This window comes from Lepisosteus oculatus, chromosome 14 (genome assembly GCF_040954835.1).
Source record: "Lepisosteus oculatus isolate fLepOcu1 chromosome 14, fLepOcu1.hap2, whole genome shotgun sequence".
In the NCBI taxonomy this organism is placed as follows: domain Eukaryota; kingdom Metazoa; phylum Chordata; class Actinopteri; order Semionotiformes; family Lepisosteidae; genus Lepisosteus; species Lepisosteus oculatus.
Genome location: NC_090709.1, coordinates 24,616,186 through 24,622,472, shown reverse-complemented (window position 1 = coordinate 24,622,472; position 6,287 = coordinate 24,616,186).

Here is a 6,287-nt window from a genome sequence, read left to right as displayed (position 1 = left end):
GTGATCTACTGTCCCAACCTGAGGAACAGACAGTGAGGCTGTCTCAATAATAATACAGTGTGTGACCACCTGTCCCAGACTGAGGAAAAGACAGTGAGTCTGTCTCTAAATAATAATAATAGAGTGTGGGATCTCCTGTCCCAGCCTGGGGAACATTGAGCCAGACTCTCAATAATAATAATAATACAGTGTGATCTACTGTCCCAGCCTGGGGAACAGACAGTGAGCCTGTCTCTCAATAATAATAATACAGTGTGAGCTCCTGACCCAGCCTGGGGAAAATACAGTGAGCCTGTCTCTCTATAATAATAATTCAGTGTGGGATCTCCTGTCCAACTCTGAGGAACACACAGTGAGCCTGTCTCTAAATAATAATAATACAGTGTGTGATCCTCTGTCCCAGCCTGAGGAACAGACAGTGAGACTGTCTCTCAATAATAATAATACTGTGTGAGCTCCTGACCCAGCCTGGGGAAAATACAGTGAGCCTGTCTCTAAATAATAATAATACAGTGTGTGATCCTCTGTCCCAGCCTGAGGAACAGAGAGTAAGCCTGTCTCTCAATAATAATAATTCAGTGTGGGATCTCCTGTCCCAGCCTGAGGAACAAACAGTGAGCTTGTCTCGAAATAATAATAATACAGTGTGGGATCTCCTGTCCCAGCCTGGGGAACAGTGAGCCAGACTCTCAATAATAATAATAATACAGTGTGATGTACTGTCCCAGCCTGAGGAACAGACAGTGAGCCTGTCTCTCGATAATAATAATACAGTGTGTGTTCTCCTGTCCCAGCCTGGGGAACAGTGAGCCAGACTCTCAATAATAATAATAATAATAATACAGTGTGATCTACTGTCACAGCCTGAGGAACAGACAGTGAGACTATCTCTCAATAATAATAATATTGTGTGAGCTCCTGTCCCAGCCTGGGGAACAGTGAGCCAGACTCTCAATAATAATAATAATACAGTGTGATGTACTGTCCCAGCCTGAGGAACAGACAGTGAGCCTGTCTCTCGATAATAATAATACAGTGTGTGTTCTCCTGTCCCAGCCTGGGGAACAGTGAGCCAGACTCTCAATAATAATAATAATACAGTGTGATCTACTGTCACAGCCTGAGGAACAGACAGTGAGACTATCTCTCAATAATAATAATATTGTGTGAGCTCCTGACCCAGCCTGGGGAACATACAGTGAGCCTGTCTCTCTGTAATAATAATTCAGTGTGTGATCTCCTGTCCCATCCTGAGGAACAGTTAGCCTGTCAATCAATAATAATGCAGTATGTGATGTCCTCTCTCAGCTTGAGGAACAGAGAGTAAGCCTGTCTCTCAATAATAATAATTCAGTGTGGGATCTCCTGTCCCAGCCTGAGAAACAAACAGTGAGCCTGTCTCGAAATAATAATAATACAGTGTGGGATCTCCTGTCCCAGCCTGGGGAACAGTGAGCCAGACTCTCAGTAATATTAATAATAATAACACAGTGAGATCTACTGTCCCAGCCTGATGTACAGACAGTGAGCCTGTCTCTCAATAATAATATAGTGTGTGACCTCCTGTCCCAGACTGAGGAAAAGACTGAGGAAAAGACTGAGTCTATCTCTAAATAATAATAATACAGTGTGGGATCTCCTGTCCCAACCTCGGGAACAGTGAGCCAGACTCTCAATAATAATAATACAGTGTGATCTACTGTCCCAACCTGAGGAACAGACAGTGAGCCTGTCTCTCAATAATAATAATACAGTGTGTGATCTCCTGTCCCAGCCTGAGGAACAGACAGTGAACCTCTCTCTCAGTAATAATAATACAGTGTGTGATCTACTGTCCCAGCCCAAACGAAGACACAGTGAGCCTGTCTCTCAATAATAATAATACAGTGTGTGATCTCCTGTTCCAGTCTGGGAAACAGAAAGTGAGCCTGTCTCTCAGTAATAATAATATAGTGTGTGATCCACTGTCCCAGCCTGAGGAACAGACAGTGAGCCTGTCTCTCAATAATAATAATACAGTGTGTGATCTCCTGTCCCAGCCTGAGGAACAGACAGTGAGCCTGTCTCTCAATAATAATAATACAGTGTGTGATCTCCTGTCCCAGCCTGAGGAACAGACAGTGAGCCTGTCTCTCAATAATAATAATACAGTGTGTGATCTCCTGTCCCAGCCTGAGGAACAGTGAGCAGTCCTAATAGTTACCGCTTTCCTGATTTAGCTCAGCAGCTTTTATTTCGCCTGAAGCGCAAGCAACTTGTGAGAACAGGTTGGGTTTGCTGTGCTCAACTGGCTCGGCGTCTTCGTGTCGTAGCGCCGCAATGGTGTGTTTTCCTTCCTTCTCTTTTCAGCCCGGAAGAAACATTTTACTTGTTCCTTTTGTAGCCGACGCATGCCGACGCATGTGTTGTGTTGTGGATTTTCCCCTTCTTGAATTTGTACTCCTCCTCCCTCTCTCTTCCTATCTTTACCTCTCCCTCTCTCTACCTCTCCCTCTCTCCCTAACCCCCTCTCTCTCCACCACTCTCCCTCTCCCTCGCCCTCCACCTCTCTCCCTCTCTCTACCTCTCTACCTCTCCCTACCCCTCTCTGCTCTCTCTCTCTCACTCTGGAGTTTATTTTCCAGACAGAAATCCAGCTCCGTCCCTGCTGTGGAAGATTGGTGATGCAGGATGAGAGCCCCTAACCGAGAGCACTGCAGCGGCAGGTTCTGTGGTCTGTTTCAAATCCGCCCGCGATGAGACACCGAGGAGAAATGAAGAGCCCCAGTTGCGCTAGAAAATCACCCAGAAAGAGACTTTCAATGTAGGAAAAATAAGTCGTTAGTAACAGACATAATATGTTTGTTTTATTTTTTTAATCGCTGCGATGTGTGACTAAGCTCATACGACTAAGCGTTGCCCCCTTTGTCTAGATCTGGTAACCTGCTCATCGCTGGTGGGCCAGATCGTGTCCCCCGTCACTATACTGGGGCAATAGGACCCACACAGACCGCAGGGTGAGCACCCCCTGCTGGCCCCACAGAGAGGGAGAGGTAGAGGTAGGGAGAGAGGTAGGGAGGGGAAAAGTGAGAGGTAGGGAGAGAGGTAGAGAGAGGGAGAGGTAGAGGTAGCGAGAGAGAGGAGGAGTACAAATTCAAGCAGAGGCCTGAGTGGAGCACTGTCGTATGGCCCTGACATCAATCCCTCAACTCTCTGCATAAAGCAGTGTCTTATGGCCATGACATCCCACCCCCACCACTCTCAGTGGAAAGCACTGTCGTATAACCATGACATCCCACCTCCACCGTTCTCTACGTAAAGAAATGTCATATGGCCCTGACACCCACCCCTCCACTCTCTGCGTAAAGCAGTATCGTCAGGCCCTGACATCCCACCCCCGCCACTCTCTACGTAAAGAAGTGTCGTATGGCCCTGACACCCACCCCTCCACTCTCTGCATTAAGCTGTGTTGTCAGGCCCTGACACCTCACCCCCGCCACTCTCCGTGTAAAGCAGTGTCATATGACCCTGACATCCCAACCCTGCCAAACTATGTGAAAAGCAGTGTCATATGGCCCTCACATCCCACCCCCACCACTCTATGTGTAAAGCACTGTCGTATGGCCCTGACATCAAACTCCTGCCACTTTCTGCGTAAAGCACTGTTGTATGGCCCTGACACCCACCCCTCCATTCTCTGCATAATGCAGTGTCCTCAGTCCCTGACATCTCAATACCCCCAATCTCTGCGTAAAGCAGTATCGTTAAGCCCTGACATCCCAACCCCTCCACTATCTGCGTAAAGCAGAATTGTCAGGCTCTGACATCCCACCCCTGCCACTCTCTGCGTAAAGCGGTGTCGTCAGGCCCTGATACCCACCCCTCCACTCTCTGCGTTAAGCAGTGCTGTCAGGCTCTGACACCCCAACCCCGCCACTCTCTCCGTAAAGAATTGTCGTATGGCCCTGACACCCACCCCTCCACTCTCTGCGTAAAGCAGTGTCGTCAAGCCCTGACATCCCACTTCCGCCACTCTCTGCATAAAGCAGTGTCGTCAAGCCCTGACATCCCACCTCCGCCACTCTCTGGGTAAAGCAGTATCGTCAAGCCCTGACATCTCACCCCTGCCACTCTCTGCCTAAAGAAGTGTCATATGGCACTGACACCCACCCCTCCACTCTCTGCGTAAAGAAGTGTCGTATGGCCCTGACACCCACCCCTCCATTCTCTGAGTAACGCGGTATCGTCAGACCCTGACATCCCACCCCCACCACTCTCTGCATAACGCGGTATCATCAGGCCTTGACATCCCACCCCCGCCACTCTTTCATAAAGCGGTGTATTACGGCCCTGACATCCAACCCCCGCCACTCTCTGCGTAAAGCAGTATCGTCAGGCCCTGACATCCAAATACCGCCACTCTCTGCGTAAAGCCCTCTCGTATGGCCCTGACACCCACCCCTCCACTCTGTGCATAAAGCAGTGTCGTCAACCCCTGACATCCCACCCCCGCCACTCTTTGCGTAAAGCAGTATCGTCAGGCCCTGACATCCCACCCCGTCCACTTTCTACGTAAAGCACTGTCGTATGGCCCTGAAATCCCACCTCATCCAGTCTGCGTAAAGCACAGTCGTCAACCCCTGACATCCCACCCGCGCCACTCTCTGCGTAAAGAAGAATCGTATGGCCCTGACACCCACTTCTCCATTCTCTGCATAATGCAGTGTCCTCATGCTCTGACATCCCAATACCGCCACTCTCTGCGTGAAGCAGTATCGTCAAGCCCTGACATCCCACCCCCGCCACTATCTGCGTAAAGCAGTCGTCAACCCCTGACATCCCACCCCCGCCACTCTCTGAGTAAAGTAGTATCTTCAGGCCCTGACATCCCACCCCGCCACTCTCTGCGTAAAGAAGAGTCGTATGGCCCTGACACCCACCTCTCCATTCTCTGCATAATGCAGTGTCCTCATGCCCTGACATCCCAATACCGCCACTCTCTGTGTGAAGCAGTATCGTCAAGCCCTGACATCCCACCCCTGCCACTCTCTGCATAAAGAAGTGTCGTATGGCCCTGATATCCCACCCCCGCCACTCTCTGCGTAAAGCAGTATCGTCAGGTCCTGACATCCCACCCTCACCACTCTCTGCGTAAAGAAGTGTCGTATGGCCCTGACACCAATCCCTCGAGTCTCTGCTTAAAACAGTGTCTTATGGCGCTGACATCCCACCCCCGCAACTCTCTGCGTAAAGCACTGTTTTATGGCCCTGACAGCAATCCCTCCATTCTCTGCATAAAGCAGTATTGTCAGGCCCTGACATCCCACCTCTGCCACTCTCTGCGTAAAGAAGTGTCGTATGGCCCTGACACATTACCCCTCCACTCTCTGCTTAAAGCAGTGAAGTCAAGCCCTGACATCCCACCCCCTCCACTCTCTGCGTAAAGCACTGTCGTATAACCCTGACATTCCACCCTCGCCACTCTCTGCGTAAGGAAGTGTCTTATGGCCCTGACACCCACCCCTAAACTCTCTACATAAAGCAGTGTCTTACGGCCCTGACATCCCACCCCCTCCACTCTCTGCATAAAGCAGTATCGTCAGGCCCTGACATCCCAACCCCACCACTCTCTGTGTAGAGCACTGTCGTATAGTCCTGACATCCCACTCCTGCCACTCTCTGCATAAAGCAGTGTCTTATGGCCCTGACAACCACTCCCGCCACTCTCTGCGTAAAGCATTATCGTCAGACCCTGACATCCCACCTCAGCCACTCACTGCGTAAAGAACTGTCGTATGGCCCTGACACCCACCCCCCCCCACTCTCTGCGTAAAGCACTGTCATATGGCCCTGACACCCACCCCTCCACTCTCTGCGTTAAGCTGTGTTGTCAGGTCCTAACATCTCATCCCCTCCACTCTCTATGTAAAGCATTGTCGTATGACCCTGACATCCCTCCACCAGCACTCTCTGTGTAAAGCACTGTCGTATGACCCTGATATCCCACCTTCTCCGCTCTCTGTGTAAAGTACTTTCGTCAGCTTCTGACATCCCACCCCACCACTCTCTGCGTAAAGCAGTGTCGTATGGTCCTGACACCCATCTCTCCACTCTCTGCATAAAACAGTGTCTTATGGCGCTGACATCCCAACCCCACCGCTCTCTGTGTAAAGCCCAGGTTTTTGTTTGTTGTGTTTGTGCTTGTGTACTTTTTTGTTTTAAGTCTCCGGAGCTTTACTCGACCCCCCTTCCTCCACCCAATAAAGGTTAATACCCCGGAGGAGGGGGTAGCTCTCAGCCGTGGACTC